This window comes from Gobio gobio (assembly GCF_949357685.1).
Source record: "Gobio gobio genome assembly, chromosome: 7".
Lineage (NCBI taxonomy): Eukaryota > Metazoa > Chordata > Actinopteri > Cypriniformes > Gobionidae > Gobio > Gobio gobio.
The window spans coordinates 9,432,587-9,453,819 of NC_137103.1; positions in this window are offsets into that span (position 1 = coordinate 9,432,587).

Genomic DNA, 21,233 nt, shown 5'->3' on the forward strand with positions numbered 1-21,233 from the left:
GAGAAAAATATTTATTTCATAATTAGATTATTTTCACAGCCGCCTTTGCTCATATTTACCAAGGGTGCCAAATATTAGAGGAGGGCACTGTAATTTTAACATTGTTGAAAACTCACCTGCTGTTTGAGATAAAAGGTGAAGGTGACGATACACAAAACGTTGGATCAGCTGTGCTTGTTGTGCTCTGTACTTGGTAAAATCTTGAAGCGGTATCTTCTTATAAATATTTTGGAATTTGACTTAGCTCTTTAACTTTGACTGACCATACAATTTTGATTCGGACCAAACTGAAAAGTCCGAAAATCTGGACGAAACAAGCTAGGTGTGAAAGAGCCCATAGTTTCTTATATCGAACTAGATCTCCATTTACTACGTCAGTCAAGAAATATCTTGTTGAAACCACTATTTTACCGTTATCTGACTGTGGTGATGTAGTGTATAGGAATGCATAAGCATGTTCTAGAACAATTAGATGTGTACTCATGCAGTTGATAGACTGATTACTAACGCACCTTACGGAACACATCATTGTGAATTGTATTTCCGTTTACATTCATTGGACATAATCAGTGAACGTGATTTCACTTAGTACAACATGTTCCTGGAACAACATTCCAATCAACCAGTCAGATTTCAGGGACATTTACCGTTTATGTCTGTAGGTTAAATGTGATCCTGTTCGGTTCTGTCCTGTTCCGGATTTTTGGAATATTTGGAATGTGATCAGTTGAACATGTGTTTGTACAAATGCATCACGTACGAATAAAATAAATAAATAAATAATTAAACTAGTAGTATTAACACAATGGCACTGTATACAATTGATCTCAACTTCTGTCTGGACACTGTATGTTTTGTTGATGACAACATAACTGACCAATAATTGAGATGACGCAACCTAAACGCCTGCAAAATTGCAGTTGTGACTGTAAACAGGTCCAGTGTCCTTGTGTGAATGTGTTTGTGTACCAACACTGTGACTCATAGACATTGGGTTAGAAATGACTGTAAATACAGTTAGAAAACTGAACAACAAAGAATTCCCTATAAACCCAACTCTCACTCATCATTTCATTTCACTTTCCAACTGGTCTAAACACACTAACACAACGTGACACAATACTCATTGGTTCCATGTTGTATCTAAGTTTTAAAACTAAAACAAACTTAATCTTGTGAAAGGATGTGCCTGCAATAGCTTTCTTTAAAGGGTTAGTTCACACAGAAATGTCTTTTCTGTCATTAATTCCTCACCTTCAAGACTTTCGTTCATCTTCTGAACACAATTTAAGTTTTTTTTCATGAAATCTGAGAGTTTTCTGTCCCTCCATTGACAGTTTTGACCCATCAAAAATTCTTAAAGCAGCACTAGGTAACTTTTCAACCTTTATAATATATTTTGAAACCTCTTGTGATGATACATCGACTTACAATAGGTTGAATGACACGTCTGCCATAGCCTGACGGGGTCTGTATCATTTTTAATCGTACTTTTAAACTTCGGGTTTCGGGTAGTAACCCGAGAAAAAAAGAACTACAAAATTCGACTGCTTTATGGCATATACGTCACTTCCACCACCACCCCCACTTCCTTAAATTCGGACGTGCGAGCCAAACTATTATTTGTTTGCCGAATGTTATAGTCATGGCCGAAGCAGCACAGAAAAATAAGAAAGCAAAGGTTTTGTCGGAGGAAAGCAAAAAGAGTAAACGAGAAAGTGATCGGATTAAAGGCAGGACGAGGATCAACATTGGGCCGGCGTTTGCTCGCGGGCGTGAGCTGGAGGAGGAGGGGCTACATTCTTGCAAGGAAATACATATGATAAGACGTACAAAATCATATTTTAGGATACCTAACATGTCTGTGATATTGGTTTATTTGTCTTGCCTCAAGCTATAATGCAAATTGATTTTTCACATTTGCAGATTCATCTATGGTAGCTTGATATTATAATATTGACGATATATGGTTATTACCTACCACTCAAACATTGAATTGAAGTATCATATAGATTCTGTAAAACTGGAAACAATAGACTAGGCTACTATAATGACGCTGGCTTGTAAACGTGAGCATCGCGATCATTTGGCGTTTGAAAAAAATAAAACCCATGAAATTATAATCGTATGACATGCTGAACATATGCCACTGTACCTGGGATGAAGACATTTCACACGCGACGCAAGCAGAACACCTGCATGTGAACTCCATAGACAGGTGAACTCCTCCCGCAGTGTTCAGGGCTATCATGGTTGTCATGTCAACAAAAGGACGTGCAATGCATCCACTGATGTAGAATGACAGTTTACGACAGTAGTAGAGGACAATACTGTTTCCCAACTGTAGGGGGACCCCGAGAGCAAAAACTACCTAGTGCTGCTTTAAAGAGATTGTAAAACGTATTCATATGAATCGGCATCAGAATCGCTTCTGCAAGAACCAATGAGGTTCATTCTTGTGTTACGCATCACGTTTGAGCTTCCTCAAGAACCAATGAGGTTCATTCTCGTGTTACGCAGCACGTTTGAGCTTCCTCAAGAACCAATGAGGTTCATTCTTGTGTTACGCAGCACGTTTGAGCTTCCTCAAGAACCAATGAGGTTCATTCTTGTGTTACGCATCACGTTTGATCTTCCTCAAGAACCAATGAGGTTCATTCTCGTGTTACGGAGCACGTTTGATCTTCCTCAAGAGCCAATGAGGTTCATTCTTGTGTTACGCAGCACGTTTGATCTTCCTCAAGAACCAATGAGGTTCATTCTCGTGTTATGGAGCACGTTTGAGCTTCCTCAAGAACCAATGAGGTTCATTCTCGTGTTACGCAGCACGTTTGAGCTTCCTCAAGAACCAATGAGGTTCATTCTTGTGTTACGCATCACGTTTGATCTTCCTCAAGAACCAATGAGGTTCATTCTCGTGTTACGGAGCACGTTTGATCTTCCTCAAGAGCCAATGAGGTTCATTCTTGTGTTACGCAGCACGTTTGATCTTCCTCAAGAACCAATGAGGTTCATTCTCGTGTTATGGAGCACGTTTGAGCTTCCGCAAGAGCCAATGAGGTTCATTCTCGTGTTATGGAGCACGTTTGAGCTTCCGCAAGAGCCAATGAGGTTCATTCTGGGATTACGCAGCACGTTTGAGCTTCCGCAAGAGCCAATGAGGTTCATTCTTGTGTTACGCAGCACGTTTGAGCTTCCTCAAGAACCAATGAGGTTCATTCTGGTGTTACGCAGCACGTTTGAGCTTCCGCAAGAGCCAATGAGGTTCATTTTTGTGTTACACAGCACGTTTGAGCTTCCGCAAGAGCCAATGAGGTTCATTATCGTGTTACGCAGCACGTTTGAGCTTCCTCAAGAACCAATGAGGTTCATTCTCGTGTTACGCAGCACGTTTGAGCTTCCGCAAGAGCCAATGAGGTTCATTCTTGTGTTACGCATCACGTTTGAGCTTCCTCAAGAACCAATGAGGTTCATTATCGTGTTACGCAGCACGTTTGAGCTTCCGCAAGAGCCAATGAGGTTCTTTCTTGTGTTACGCATCACGTTTGAGCTTCCTCAAGAGCCAATGAGGTTCATTCTGGCGTTACGCCACACGTTTGAGCTTCCTCAAGAGCCAATGAGGTTCATTCTCGTGTTACGCAGCACGTTAGAGCTTCCGCAAGAGCCAATGAGGTTCATTCTCGTGTAACGCAGCACGTTAGAGCTTCCGCAAGAGCCAATGAGGTTCATTCTTGTGTTACGCATCACGTTTGAGCTTCCTCAAGAACCAATGAGGTTCATTCTTGTGTTACGCAGCACGTTTGAGGTCCCTCAAGAACCAATGAGGTTCATTCTCGTGTTACGCAGCACGTTTGAGGTTCCTCAAGAGCCAATGAGGTTCATTCTCGTGTTACGCAGCACGTTTGAGCTTCCTCAAGAGCCAATGAGGTTCATTCTCGTGTTACGCAACACGTTTAAGCTTCCTCAAGAACCAATGAGGTTCATTCTTGTGTTACGCATCACGTTTGAGGTTCCTCAAGAGCCAATGAGGTTCATTCTCGTGTTACGCAGCACGTTTAAGCTTCCTCAAGAACCAATGAGGTTCATTCTCGTGTTACGCAACACGTTTAAGCTTCCTCAAGAACCAATGAGGTTCATTCTTGTGTTACGCATCACGTTTGAGCTTCCGCAAGAGCCAATGAGGTTCATTCTCGTGTTAAGCAGCACGTTTAAGCTTCCTCAGGAGCCAATGAGGTTCATTCTTGTGTTACGCATCACGTTTGAGCTTCCTCAGGAGCCAATGAGGTTCATTCTTGTGTTACGCCACACGTTTGAGCTTCCTCAAGAGCCAATGAGGTTCATTCTCGTGTTACGCAGCACGTTTGAGCTTCCTCAAGAGCCAATGAGGTTCATTCTCGTGTTACGCAGCACGTTTGAGCTTCCTCAAGAACCAATGAGCTTTGTTCTCATGCGTCAAGCAGGTTCACTTAAGCTTCTATTTATGTTTGCTGATCAATGTTTATATGTGAATAAAAGCCTAAAAAAAAGAAAGTCTTACGGGTTTGGAATGACATGGGTGCTAGTAAATGATGACAATTTTCATTTTGGGTGAACTATCCCTTTAAGAGAAATGCCACTTATTTGATATTTGATATAGAGACTTTCTCTAGAAAGCAATGTCTGTACATATTCTTCCATTGTGTTCATGAGGACATTCGACAATCGGTATCTACATAATATGATGCTACAATTACTTACTTAGAAAGTAATTACTTACGTAATATACTTAGAAAGTGAAGTTAGGGAAGTACATTCATATGCAACTAACCACCTCATCACGCAGTTTCACTGACATGATCCACCAATCACAGAATCAGTTTGTGTGGAGACTAATTCACGAGACCTGTGCTGACAGAACACGGAAAAGATGCAGTCAGACTGGTTTTACACACGAGTTTGATCATAAAAAAGGCCATGAAAACAGGGTACAGTGCGCCACCTGCTGGCCATCCATGAGCTTCGAATCACGTCGTCATGTTTGAACGAATATGACAAAAGTCATTTAACATGTACGCAGCATCCTACTTGTAATAGTTGAATAAATCGACGTAAATGGCCTTGGCAAAAAGCTCTCTGGCAGAAGAGTGAATGCAGGGGTGTATGATGATTTATAGCAGTTTTATGAGATGGTTATAATGTGTGTCATCATTACCACAATGTGACAGATGAAATACTAGCATAATAAAACAGCCACTCTCACTTTCAATATTAGAGCACTTTTATTTATTGGCAAATGTCTGATTCAGATTTATTAGAGACGCATATTTTGTTATAGTTAAAAGAAGAGACGGAAGAGGAAGGTTTTCTCTCTCTTTATCTCTCTTTGCAACATGCTGGACTGGTAAACGCATGTTAGTTCCAGCTCATTTGTTTCTTAATTAAACAGCTAAAAGCTCTTGGACAGGGTGACATTATGTTCTGCCGAACACTGTGACCTTTAATGAGTCTCGCGGATCGTTTTATCTAATGTCTGTGGGTGATAATCTGATTTATTCTGATTGTAAACAGTCCATTCAGTGCTATAAAAGTGTCAGCGTCACTCAAGCCGAGAGAAATGCAGCTCAGGTCTCCTGTTCTCCAGCAATAACACTGTTTTAACAGCTGTATCCAGTTGTGAACACATAAAGCAAGAGCTCTAGACTTCTCTCTCAGAGGTCAGTACGTGGACACACGGTTTATCAGAAGGCAACAGCAGTCAAGACTGTTTCCAATCAAGGCCTATTATTTATATTGTTTTTATAACCTATGATATAGGTCTATTATGGACATTGTTTCGGCCTATGTTTATAAAAATAAAAATAAATCGAATACGACTGCAAGGATTCGGCTAAATCTCTTGTTATGTTATTACCAAATAATCAATCTTTTGTTCTCTTTCAATTAGCACAGGTTCTGTAGCTGTTTATTTTTTGGATATGATTGATCATAGGCTTTATTGATCTTATAGTGATGATCTTGGTGATAACAGCTACACTTTACAGGTCACTTCTGACAGGGAACGTCAAATTAGGCGTTCCCATGTTTACAGCATAAACATGATGAGATCATGTGACAAAAGTGTAGCTACAGTTTGAAACATTGTCATAGCATACTGTGTACTGTTTCACATGCCTTTTTTTTTTTTTTAAATAGTAAGCTTTATATGCTAACATTTCAATTCACACCATTGGTAATACCAACATAATCTCTTGGCAAATCTGAAATCTGAAGAAAAAGAAAAAAAAGACAAAAAGTGGCTAAAGAAAAAAGTGGCTAATTTGTATAAATTTGTACAATCTCATTTGTGTTTTTTTTTGTACAATCTACTTATGTCCCACTGACAGTTATGATTAAGGGTGGACCTTCACGCTTAGATTTTTTCCCCCCTAAAAAGAAATCATACATTTTCATAAAAAAGTCATGTTTTCCCTTGATATTGGGTTGAAATTAACATAATTTTTAGATTCGTAAAAGGATAATGCATCCGACAGGGGCGATATATGAATATTTGAAGAGTGCAGATGCAAAAGCCTCTAAAAGCCACTTCAGTCAAAAATGAGATAACGATACTGAGTGAATGCTCTCCACATATAGTATACGTTCATAAAATACTTTCACTTTTCAAACCCACTAAATCCCAGCCTCAGCCCATTCAGAAGTACAGAAACCTATGCATAGAAGACTGACAAAAATGCTTATTTTATGCATTAACAATACAGTTGGTTCTACACTACCTATCAAGCCAATCCCTGAACACTGAATTCATTTCTAATAATTTTAAATAACCAGCTAATATTCATTAATATTCATTAAGAATATAGACAAACGTTATATTACTGTAATGGTCTCTAGATTGACAATATGTGGGTAATACACTATTATTTTTTAACTCTACATTTGTGCAGTAAAATTAATTTACATTTAGAAAGAAGATGGAAAATGTGCCATGCTTTAGTGGAGGATTTCTTTCACCTGCTGGAAAACAAACACACTTTTATCATGAAAATGACATGAAATGACCACTATAACCAGTAGATGGAAGCAGAGGAGCACTCAATTGCCATTTCCACTCCCTTTTATAGTTCTTTTCACGTGTTTTGCTTTTGGGTTTATTATATAATTAATATAATTTTTTTTTTTAGCAATTTTATTGCATTGAAGTATGAAGTATACCAATAGATTCACAAAGTCTCATGCCATTTAAATGAAAGGAATGCCCATTGTATTCGGACTTCAGAATCTCACCAGAAGAAGTAGATCATCAGGTGCTTTTCACTGGTTTATGAATACTATGCATTCGGACATGGGCTAATACTCTACTCACATACTGTTTTTCACATACTATACTATAGTAGGCATATTCGGACACAGTGACTGTTTGTGTCCGTGTGAAATAGTAATTATAAGACCTGGTGGAAGCAACGTCATGTGGAAATACACAAAATGCTTCAGCAAGCAGTCATTTCATAATATTTTTGTATATTCATATAATTAATTATTTTTAATAATGCGAGAATAATCTGAACATAAATGAAAGGCAAACAATAGGCTACAGTTTCATGTAGCTATAAGATGAATAACCACTTAATGGAAGTTACGCTCATCGTTTTTTTCCTTATTGTGACATATCCGAGTGAAAGTCGCAAACAAGAACAAATGTAGGGCGGGGCTTGATTTTGTCTGTGGGGAATTGGTTTGCTATTGGTGGATCTCATGTTGCCCCGCCCTCGTCATCAGAGAAGAGAGACTGCAAGAGGGAGGGGAAGATATTCTGATTCAATATTACGAGGCACATTAATTAAATCATTTATAATATACACTGCAATATTCCATTTAAACAGTCAATTTAGATTTCACAGTGACTTTAATCCCGTCAATAAACAACTATGTTCTGACGAACCCAAAGGCCTAATGAAACATCAAGAACTTTTTCAAATACAGCCAAAACAGATATAATGTGACCCTCTGGCACTTTATTATGTTGTTCTTTTGCTGTTATGTTGTTTTGCCTCTCGTTTCATTCCTGAGTGTGTGGTGACGTTGATCCATTGGGTCTTTTGAGATCTCCACACACACTGTAGCGCCGGTGACTGTCTGTGGGCTGCTCGTGTGTTGTTCAGTATCTGAGCTGTGCAGATGTAGTATGATTGATGTCTTGAGTGTGACTTCTTGCTGGCACACTTTGTCAGATCTACCACTCAGCTGTTGATCATACACCTTTCTGTTAGAGTTTAGAGCTGACAGTCGCCTGACAATGGATGCATCAAATCCCACGCACGCACACACACACACGCACGCACACACACACCATCATAAGGCTGACTGCTTCATAACCTCATCACATGCTTGGGGTCCCAAAGGCCCTGAGCTGCTGACTGAACGTATTTTCTAACTGGTGAAATAATTGCCTGAACGAGGACCCCTGTAAAACTGAGAGAGGGCCTTTAACAAGTCATTTCACAGTTGCAGCGATTCACTTTTCATAACATTTATGCTGAAATAATCACAATAAAACAACGTCCTGCAGGTGTATTTTGCCATCTGAACACAACTAGCTAAAAAAAATCATTAAATGAAGAGATATAAAAATACTGATGCAGCCCAAAATTGAATTATGACAGGCCTGACCTGTCGTCTCATGACGTCACTCACGGCTCAGACGCGATCTTCTTTAGGACAGCACTTAAGGCAATAATTAACCAAAGTTTTATATCCTCTTAAAAGTAAATGAATTATGTAACGCCGGCTCTGTGTGGCAGCAGCTGCGCTCAGCAAGTCTTCTAAATAAATCTCCGGACTCTTTTTCCAGGGAGGAGGATGCGTCTCTGATGGACCTGAAAACCCCTTTAACATCTTCACTTTTTTTTTTATCTCAGCTGGTTACATTATCACAACCTGTTTTAGAGGAAAAAGTGAGGTGCTTTGTGTAAAAATAGCTGATTCTCAGCAAATACATTAGTCCAGTCATTCTCCAGTTGCATACAATAAAAATAGCAAAAGTTACAGGAGATTTGAATAGCTTTCTTTGTTTTTCAGCAAGAATAAATTAAATCAATCTGTTCTTTTCAGTGATTTGTTCACCTAGGAATCGTGATAATATCCGCAATAATATTTTCAACAATGGTTCAAATCATCATATTAGAATGATTTCTGAAGGATCATGTGACACTGAAGACTGAAGACTTGACTATGAAGACATAGAAACAGCTATTTTAAATTGCAATAAATCAAATAAATGCAGTCTGGGTGAGCAGAGGAGACTTCTTTCAAAAACATAAAAAATCTTACAGCAACAGTAATGCACACTCTCAGAAAAAAAGGTACTGTAGAGGTACAATTTTGTTCCTTGTTGAACAAAACGTATAACTGTACCTTTAAAGGTACACAATTGGTACAATTATACCATAGTGTTCCTCTACTTAGAGCAGGGGTAGACAAGTTCGGTCCTAGAGAGTCGCAGTCCTGCAGAGTTTGGCTCCAACCCTGAAAGACGTCTATAGAAGCTTTTATTGAGCATTAACAGAGGTTTAGATGTTGATGTTTTATTGAAAATGATTGGTCACCATTATGGCGATCAGTGTTTTCTTTAGTTGGACCGTTTGACTCTTGGCTTTTTATGTTTTTTGTGGTTTTTGATAGAGTGATAACCAAACACATAATCTGTTCAAAATAAAAAGAAGCCATAAACAAAAATTATAATGAAGAAAAATGTTTGACTAAACTCATCACTGACTAAAAACATTACTAAATAATATTCATCAACAATATTTGAATGCCACAGGTCAGACATTCTGGATTCTGATTTTTAAATACATTAGAAGGTGAAAAAAGTTTAGACGCACACAGATATCAAATCAGCATATGAATCTCAACAATGGTGACATACTTGCTGCAATGCATGCTGGGAGCCATGAGTTTTATGGTGGCTTAGGGTTGGAGCTAAACTCTGCAGGACATCAGCTCTCTAGGACCGAAACTTGCCTACGCCTGACTTAGAGGTACAAAAATGTACCCTTGAGGGTACCACCCCAGTGAAGGCCACTTGTACCGTAAAAGGTAACATTTTGTACTCTTTTTTTTTTTTTGAGAGTGTATGTTAAAGAGAAAAAGGTTGACATTCATTTTGTAGATTAAAAAAATCCTACATCTATAACCAGCATCAGTTAGAAGCCTGGCCTGGGTCTTCTTGTGTAAGCATTAAAACCCTGCAGTCATCTCTGAATCAACAATTAGCCAATATTGTCATGCTCTGATCACTTGCACAGCTATTATAGTGCATAAATGAAGAGTCCAGCCTAAATCAGATAGACTCTCATTATGTCCAGCAGGTGGAGCTGTAGGCCGAGCTCATCTGATCGTCAGTCATTTTACACAGACAATCTGTGCATTTGCTCTTGGCTGCATCCAAAAACCTATGGCAGTGGCTCGTTGCCTCGCTGCCTTATCAGACAATGACTTGTAAGGCAGCGTTTGTGCTTGAAGGCACCTCACAAAACTAATTTCAGACAGACTTCTGAGTCAGTGTAACCGTTTATGATCTACAGCAAAATAGAGAGAGCTAGCTTTGGTGAGAACTAAACAAATATTTAAAGGGTTAGTTCACCCAAAAATGAAAAAATTCTGTCATTAATTACTTCCCCTCATGTCGTTCGACACCCGTCAGACCTGCGTTCATCTTCAGACACAAATGAAGATATTTTAGTGTAAATCTGATGCTCTGAAAGGCCTCCATTGGCACAATGGCACGGTTCACTCTCAAGACCCTTAAAAGGTACTAAAGACGTCGTTACAAAGTCCATCTCACTACAGTGGTTCTACAATAACTTTATGGAGTGACGAGAATAGTTTTTGTGCGCAAAAAAACCCTAAATAACGACTTATATAGTGATGACGATTTCAAAACACGGCCTCATGAAGCTTTGAAGCGTTATGAATCAGTGAGTCGAATCAGCAGTTTGAATCGCCAAATTTCAGCAGTTTGACACGCGATCCGAATCATGATTCGACTCACTGATTCATAACGCTTTGAAGCTTCATGAGGCTGTGTTTTGAAATCGTCATCACTATGTAAGTCGTTATTTAGGGGTTTTTTTGTGCACAAAAACTATTCTCGCCGATTCATAAAGTTATTGTAGAACCACTGTAGTGAGATGGACTTTGTAACGACGTCTTTAGTACCTTTTAAGAGTCTTGAGAGTGAACCGTGCCATTGTGCCAATGGAGGCCTTTCAGAGCACCAGATTTACACTAAAATATCTTCATTTGTGTTCTGAAGATGCGGGTAAGTAATTAATGACAGAATTTTCATTTCTGGGTGAACTAACCCTTTAATTACTACATTAGTAATTTCTTGCTAGAAATGACATCAGAAGTGGAAAATGTTGGTACAAAAACGTACATTTACACATAAAGTGACCAGCAAACACAACTTTCAGACGCCATCTTTCTTTTTTCCCAGCTCAACTGTCACAGAATGGAACGCAGGATTGTGGGATATCAAAGGCAGTGAAGGATACATATATGCTGCCTTCAAAAATCAATCAGATGAAGGTCTCTCAGGAGACAGGAAGTGAAGCTAACATTGGATTTGGACGTGCCTTGATGCCTTCCGACCTTGAAACGTGCCCTCCGAAGGCAGCATTTTCCAGGTTTTGGACGCAGCCCTTGATTGAGCATAATGTGCAACCATGATTCAAAAACAATAGGTGCTTATGTTCCTAAACATGTTCACAAACATACTTTCCCTTCATTGCTGCAGTTCTGAAGAACTCATTATAAAAGCACTGTCTGCATATGATTATGTTTACCAAAGAAATGGAATAATATGGTTAAATGGACCATTCCATATTTTGAAAATCTATGAAAAAGTATCTGCATGGATATGTACTACACATGCAGATGTTTTTAAAACAACTGTAGCTATAAACTCAATAAATGCAACGTGTGATTTGGAAAACCCACTCTAAACATAAGTTTATCTTTTCATATTTTCTTTATAGTCCCGTCAAATGGCATGACTTTGTATTGCAAAGGTAGGTTTAGTAAGCAAGGCATATAAATGAGGTGAATAACTAGCAAGACCTCTGGTGCTTGTAAGGTTTTTCAACATTTTCTAAAATAATGAATTACAAATCATGTTAAAAGTAGCATGCATTTATTGCAACATGAAGAATAAGTGACTAAAAAGAATCTAAGATCATATTGCATATGGATTACTGATAACAACCATAGTGATTTAATGAGCTCACACACATCATTGAATCCGCAGTGTGTTGTTTTGAAATCCTCCTGTAGATGGCGCTCTTATCCACGAAAACTGAACTTTATACTGGATTTGTCATTGACAAATAAGAAAACAAAGACATTAATTAGCCTTATAAGTGCCAGTGCACCTTAAATGCAAAATAATGAATATTTGATAATAATAAACTAGTAACAGCCTAATCTTTCTTACCTGATTTGAGAAGAATACCTTTTACAGGTTTAGTAATAGGCCCTAAACGTCATCTTCCACAACATTTAAATTAATTAACTTTTTTAATGGCTTTTCAGCTAAGTTTATGCTAAATGAAGAGGTTATTAAACAAAACAATCATCAGAATGGACAATATTATATGCAACAATGTTGTTTTGCAAAACTGAAACTGTAGGCCTAATTAATTAAACCTCTGGAAATCTTCAGTTTTCCGTCATCATTGACTCTTTGTCTGAATTATGTAATTGCGATTTTATTGTCTTTCATTGTTAACCAAATGCTATTTACAATAAAATATTAAGATATTGGAATCTGAATCATTATATGAGAGTTTTGAACTAAGAGTTGAAACCAACACTCTAAAAAGATGCTAGGTTGTTTTAACCCAAATTTGGGTCAAATATGGACAAACCCAGCCGTTGGGTTAATTTTTTTTATTAAATTTATATGTCCAAATTTGACCCAAATTTGGCTTAAAACAACCCAGCAGTTTTTGTATATCATCTGCATTCAGCTCTTACAAATATAGGTATTGTGACAACACTCAAAAAAATGTATTCAGGCCCCAGATATGACACATTTAAATTCAGTTCACTTTACTTAAACATATCTAATTTTGTCACAACTTAATTTAATTGTGTTCAATCAACCTAATATATTTAAAACTAAAGTTAACTTAATTCATTTGTGTTAAAACTACATGAAATATTTGTGTTGACATAACTAACTGGGCAGTGGATCTGTAGTTCCCAGCATGCTTTGCAAGGGACTCCATTAGGAAAGTCAATTAAAGTGTTATTTTATGTGTTTTTCAAGTAAAGGGAAAGATGTGTTTAGTTAATGTTAGTGTTTAATGTTCAGTTATGTTGGACATTAGGGGATTTTCTGTAATGTTTTTGATCTATGCTAAATTCTGGAGTGACAGTCTTTTCTTATATTTTCATTATATGTACAGTATGATGATGATGAATGAAACTGCTTATAATTGCTTTTCCAATGAAAGTTTTTAATTTAAGTTTGACAAGTATAAAAAAGTCATGTTATAAGTGTCTAAATATAATTTCAACTGTATTTGATAAAATTGAGTTGTACCAACTCGATTACATTTCATTGCATTAATTGCACTCATTTTATGAGTTGGGGCTACACATATTTATTGGATGGAAAACCTGCCCTCGATTAAATTGAGTTTGTCCAATGAGTTATTTTTTTGAGTGAACTTTCCTGCAACTTCTGACACGGCCTGATCTCATGAAAATGCGTATGTTTAGCACAAATTGTATTTATTGTGCTAGTGTGTAGTTTTTACGTGCATATGTTACACAGTTTTCATGTGCATCGCACTTAATAACGTGTTATATGCACGTAACCCACACCACTAAACCCAAAAAACACATGTTGGCATATAAATCGCACGATAAATAGCCTACAATTCGTGCTATACGCATTTCATGAGAACATGTTGTGTGACATAGCTAGGCCCATCTCAAAGCAAATCATGTTATTCAATATTTTTGCTATGCCTTGACGTGAGATGAAAATATAGCACAGCAAGAGAAGCCTAGCAATCATGTAATGAGAAGCATTTAAATAGTAGCATACTTTTGACTTGTGATAAGAAGTATAACAAAATTCACATTTCATAGATTTTCTTGTTGTTGTGGATCATGAAATCAAGCGTCAGTGACCCCTAACCATCCTTCTAGTTTCAGCCTTTGAGCTGGAGCACGATCTGAAGACGTCTCCTCACAGCTCATTAGCACAGTCGATGATACGCATTTGTTGGAGTGATCACAACGCCGCTTGACCCGCAGACCTACATCCCCCTGATCAAAGGGCCGCTGTGTCCGGCGGGTGTGTTCGAACTCGCTGCCTATTCATTCCATATGTGTGTAGTGCCCTATGTAGCGTTCACTGCTGACGTCATCGGCGGGCGGGCGGGCGCTGTTGACCTTGCCCTGTCCCGCGCTGATCGGGGGGAAGCCCGAGCGGCCCACGCGGACATACGCAAGTGGAAACCAGAAGGAAACGGAGAATTGCAGAGAAGGGAACCAAAGAGTCAATATAAGTAGAGTTTACCACCCTCTCTCACGAGAGCAGAGAGTCAGGAGCCTGAATCGGTCCGGGCCAGAATCTCTCTCCCAGGAATTGAGGAAAAGCACAATCCCGCGCATCTGTTTCCTCACACAGCACATAGAGGAAGCTGGACGTAAATCACACCCAACCAAAATAGAATCAGGACTGTTATTCACAATGATCCTGGAGGCTCGGACTTAGTATTTTTTTTCCATGCCTGGCACACATTTACACTGGCATTCCTACAACAGGCTATAGACTGGACTAAATTTTTTTAATAAAAATTCTTTATAGTCACATATTTAAGTCAACAACATTTTAAAATTCAAACTTTATTGCGCAAGAAAGAAAAAAAAAGGTAGACATTTAACCCCTCCATGGACATGTTGTAACACTACGGGGTAAGTTGTCACTACTGATTTAACAGTATTCATGACTTTTCAGCAAAGTTTAGGCTTTATTTGGAACAAAACAATGAATCAGAATGGACATTATATGCAAAAAATATTGTTTAGCTAAGCAGGAACTGTAATTAATTAAAAGCATAACATGATAACTTATTGAAAAATGATGTAACATTCCCCAATCTGACATTCCCAAATATGGAAATGATCTTATCCCTTCATCATAGTTGACTCTTGTCTGTCATTGTGATTTTATTGTTAACCAAATGGCATTACACAAATATTACGATACTGGAATTTGCCTAATAAGAGAGTTTTGTGTTTGAAAAACCAACATTTATCACCTTTGTTCAACTCTTACCACAACTTTCCTGAGTGACAACTAGCTCCAGTCTTTCCCTGTCTCAAACTGTCTGGCTTTAGCAAATCACATTATTTAATATTTGTTTGTTTACTTTTGCTATGAGATGAAAATATAGCGCGTCGAGCGAAGCCTGCCATGTAATCTGTCGAAAAACGACTGCTTGGCTGCTACCAAATGTATATTAGCCTATTCTCTATTGATACAAATAAAATGTGAATTATGCATTGAAATATGTCCAGTGCCATCTGGCTAAACAGTGGGTATTAAATCACACATCTGAATAGCTTGGAGAGTTTATGGAAATTCAAGCAGCAGCGCGATCTTGGTCCCAGAATCTCGTAAACAGCTCTGCATGGTGTTTCTCCGAGGCCAAGAGCCCGCAGCGATGAGCGCCGCACGAATCCTTCAGCTGTCGCTGTTAATAGCAGCGCGGAGAGTGTTTAGCATGAAGGAACAGACCGTTGGCTAAATGCTGGACTGCTTGCTCAAACACTAGTTCGGTGGCTGCCTTCTAGGTATCTGCTTTCAAAGGAAGCATCATAACCGAAATGACACCTCATAAGTGACTGGCAGCAACTGTACGCCACACTAAATAGCTTTCCTTATTACTCAAAAGAGGCTCACAGTTCATTCCAATAGAGTTTGATGTTAGCACGTCGCTAAGCTAACACTGCGCATTTAAATGCATAAAAACATATAGCTCACCAACAGTCATTTTTTTGGGATACTTCAGTTATATGTGACTACATTTTTCTCAACTCTGTCTGCCATCTTGGGTGAAAAATTTAAATTTTGAATGGCCTAATTCATGAAAGGTATAGGCAATGTTGCATATTTGGCCAAAATTAAAGGGCCAGATTTACTAAACAGGGCAAATTAGTGTGAAAGTTCAATCCCACATAAGGGCCGATGGAGTGGACAGTTCTGCGTGTGATCTACTGACGAACACAGACGCAGCAGATCATAATGACCAACGCAATCTAACAATTAGCATCTGGTTTAAGACATGCTTTTTTTGGGCGGTAAATAATGCCGCAAACACCAGTAAATTGACAAGCGCAAACCTTAGTAAATCACCTCACGTGATTCATTTAAATACTCTCCTCCCATAAACACTGCGTCTGAAATGGAAAGTCATACAAATGCATATGCAATCAGATCAGCCGCAAAAATAATTAACCCTTTCCACGGCTTTTCAGCGCTAATGTTTCACTGCGTGTCTTTATTAAATCCTGACAGTTGTTTTTTAACAGCAAAAGAGGGTTTGCGCTGGAGCAAGCTGTTTGTAAATCTGGCCCAAAGACATTAGAAATGCCAAGATGGTTCATTATATTATTACCAGTGATGCCAGTAACATACTAAGTAACCTGTTACTCTAATCTGACTACTTTTTTCCAGTAACGAGTAATCTAACGTGTTACTGTTTCCAAACCAGGGATCAGATTAAAGTAATTTATCCAAGTCACTGTGAGTTACTATTTTTGTCATTTTCCTTAGTAAAAAATATATATTTTTGCTTTCTTCTTGCGTCTCAGGGAGAGTATTTATGTTGTGAAGTGAAGTCAAGAAAGACTAATTTTTTATTAAAACATGTTTTTTTTTTTTAAGGAAGTATTTTTTAATTTCAATTTAAAATGTCAGGAGATATATTGTTGATGTTACTGTTAAAAATGCACTTCCAATAAAGTGAGTGTTGGAAAAAACGGTTGTCATTTTTATGTTGAGGCGGCAGGGGTGTTGTCAGCAACTGCTGAATGTAACTAATAAAGTAACTTGTAATCTAACTTAGTTACTTTTAAAATCAAGTAATCTGTAAAGTAACTAAGTTACTTTTTAAAGGAGTAATCAGTAATCAGATTACTTTTTCAAAGTAACTGTGGCAACACTGGTTATTATGAAGGAGAAAGTGCAACGCAAAATATAAGAGCCATTCGCAATATAAACAGTCAGCCTCCTCACTGTTGGCCTAACCAAGCTTTTTATAAGCTTCTTAATGCTATTTGGGCATAAGAAACAGCATTTATGGGACACATTTTGTTGCTGGTTTGAAATATGTTATTTGAATGTGAGTTTGGCTAGTAGTTTTCCCAATCACGTAGATAGGACTTGGTCTTGGATGCACAAAAGAAGTGTTGCAAATATGGCCACCAAATGAAATGACTTTCCTGAACAGAGACTTTGGTCAAACTGAGGCATCTTGAGTAGTGGTTCTCAACCAGGGGCCTGGGGCCTACTAGAGAGCTTCAACAAACTTTCAAGGGGCATGCAGGATGACTTAAAGGGATAGTTCACCCAGAAATTAAAATTCTGTCATCTTTTAGTCACGCTGAAGTTGTTCCAAACCTGTATTCATTTCTTTCTTCTGCTGAGCACAAAGGAAGATATTTGGAAGATTGTTTGTAACCAAGCTGATCTCGGCAGCCATTGACTACCATATAGTATTTTCCCCCACTTTCTATATCTTTTTATCTTTTTAAATATCTTTTTTTTAAATGACCGATCGTTTCGCTAGATAAGACCCTATTCCTCATCTGGGATCACGCAGAGCCTCTGGAGCCCATCGAAGCGCTTTAAAACTGCATTTATTTAGACCTTCAGCATTTTGGTTGCAACTGAAAACTATTATATGATGAAAAACCCTGGAATGTTTTCTTCAAAATACTTCATATAAAAAAATACAAAATAATTTCTTTTCGACTGAAGAAAGAGAGAACATCTTGGATGAGATGGGGGTGAGTAAATTATCAGGACATTTTCATTTTGGGGTGAACTAATCCTTTAAATCCTTTCAAAAAAATATTTTTATGCAGAACTTCAGACTCTGCGGTCGAAACACACAGAGTACCACCCCAAAGTCCCTAGTTCCTGGGTGGAAACGCGGCTTTAAATAGGCCTTTTACAAGGTCTTGATTTTGTGTTTGGACTCTACTAAAATAGGTTTTCATGCTTGAATGTTCCAAAACTTATTTCCCCCATACACTAAAAATATTTGCACTGCTTGTTCAAATTGCTTAGTTAAAATGAGCCAAAGCAACACTATTGTTATACATTTTGTCCTAACTTAATTTGATTGTGTTCAATCCACTTAAATATAATTTACTTAATCCCAGGGGCGCCGCTAGCAATTTTGGGCCCTCTGAAAGAATATGATGTTGGGCCCCTACCGCACCAACCTAGCTATCCAAAATTTTTGTCTGCAATTTAATAATATTGACCAATTAAGCTCCGCTCGCTCAACCCAGAATGCCCCAATTGGCTGATGAAATTGGCATTGATTAAAATTTAGATACAATTTATACAAAACGAAATTCACTTTAAAGAAAGGCTTTCTACAAAACAGAACTTAATGAAGTGGTCAAAATCATGTCTGACCCACTCTATGTCTCCTGGCATTGCGCATCTTATGATGTGTCCTTTCTCACTTATGCTGTTCACTTTTCATAATCAACATAGATTGACAACATAGTTAGACATAAAAAATAACTTTATAATATTTAAACATAAAATAAAACTAAATACCTTTTCTTAATGACTGCAACAAGTACAGTAGCCTACAATACAGAGAAATATTGGAATGGGATTTGAGCAAATGTCGTTTTACCTGTGAGCGTGAGTGGTTCGTGAGTGTATTTTGCCGGAAATGCAGAAATAAGCCATAATTTTGTTATATTTGTAACTCTTTGGTAGATTATACATTTATAAGTTCTATTACATTACTTCTAGTACTGTTACTACTAATAAAACCAATCTCTAGGGGCCCTAAAAGTGCGTGGGCCCTTAGAATCGTCCTAACTTTTAGTCCTCCTGTGGACTAAAACAACTAATGTCACAACGGCTTAGCCGATGGGGCTTTTAACGCTTGGTATTTAATTTGCTAATGTGTGTTATTACTAGCTTAAAGTTTGTCAACTAGCTAGTGCAGTATTATAACTCAGTTGTGTAATATTAACGTATATGAAATTAAAGTGAATGAATGAATATGTGAAATTGAATGCCTGAATCATGTCAGGGAACCATTTAAAATTCACTACTTAAAGGGTTAGTTCACCCAAAAATGAAAATTCTGTCATTAATTACTCACCCTCATGCCGTTCGACACCCGTCAGACCTCCGTTCATCTTCAGAACACAAATGAAGATATTTTTGTTGAAAGCTGATGCTGAGAAAGGCTTCAGATAGGCCTCGATTGGCATTCAGTACATTTACACTCCCAAGACCCATAAAATGCACTTAAAACGTTGTTACAATGTCCATCTCACCACAGTGACTCTACAATAATTTTACGATGCAACGACAATAGTTTTTGTGCGGAAAAAAAAATCTGAATAACACCTTTATCCAGCTTGTTCTTGTCTTCCGCGTGTGCCTCCACGACGCATGCGCGAGAATATGACGTAGCCCCGGGGTTCGGGAATCCATGAAATGCACACTTAAGCCCCATTTTGAGAACTACACCGAGACCTAAAGCATGATCAATGTAGAATTCAACAGCTTAGACACACGCGTCTTCCTCTGATTGTAAACAAATCGCTTCTGGGTCATGTGTCCGAACGCCGGATCTGCGTCATATTCTCGCGCATGCGTCGTGGAGGCACACACGGAAGACAAGTTGGATAAAGGTGTTATTTTGATTTTTTTTTCGCACAAAAACTATTGTCGTCGCATCGTAAAATTATTGTAGAGTCACTGTGGTAAGATGGACATTGTAACAACGTTTGAAGTGCCTTTTATGGGTCTTGGGAGTGTAAATGTACTGAATGCCAATGGAGGCCTATCTGAAGCCTTTCTCAGCCATCAGCTTTCAACAAAAATAACTTCATTTGTGTTCCGAAGATGAACGGAGATCTTACAGGTGTCGAACGACATGAGGGTGAGTAATTAATGACAGAATTTTCATTTTTGGGTGAACTAACCCTTTAATTGTATTCATTCCATGATGTGGAAGTTACATGAACAAATTATGTTTGATTGACTTAATTGATTCATGTGGGGGCGATGTTCACAATTAAATCATGTAAATCCAACACACTTTTATTCCCCATTGTTGCAGCTCCTCTCTTCGCAGTCTGTCAGTAAAGCTCTGTTTAGTTCCTGTCTCTATGAAGCCCCTCCTTCTGAAAAACACGGTGTGCTCTAATTGGTCGGCTGGAGTAGTGTTTCTTGATTGGTCAACTGGTTAGGCAGCTCACTAGCTTTTGGAACAGATTTAATGTTTCCCCTGACTTGTATGAAAAATGCTTTCTCTGAGAAACAAATGATTCTTTCGTGCGCCAATAGAATTTTTCAATGAATGTTTCGCATGTGACAATAAAGCTAGTATAGGTTTCAGATCTCAAGGCCCTTCTTTGTTTCTTTATGAAACAATAGCCCTATAGATTCACTGTCAAGAGGACTGGCATAATTCTGAATACAATCCAAGTTGATTTTACTGTATATCTCCGTTGTGGTTTTGGAGTGTATTGACAGATAATGAGCTCGCGCCACGGGCCGTGAACACAGAGCCGCGCTACAGCAAAGCCTCTTCCCAGAGCTCTAATAAATGCCACAGACTGACGAAGACGTGATGAATAACTGTAGAGGAAAATGTTGCACAAACAGAAATGTCTAAAAACGATAATTTAGTCATAGCTAGAGGGTCGTCCTTTTCAAAGGCAGGCCGCACAGTTTGCTGTTGAAGATAGCGGCGTGTGGAGATGGAGCGGCGCTATTGATGTTTGTGAAGGGGACATCAATACTGCACTGTAATAAAGCTCTGCTGACTGCAGGGAGCCTCAGTCGCGATTCCTCGCCCCCGGTCCGCACACGCACCCTTCTCTCAGATGTAATTACTTTGCTTGGCTATTCATTTAGGAAGTCGTTGTCAAGTAAAATCATCTCTGACTGTGATGAGCGAGCA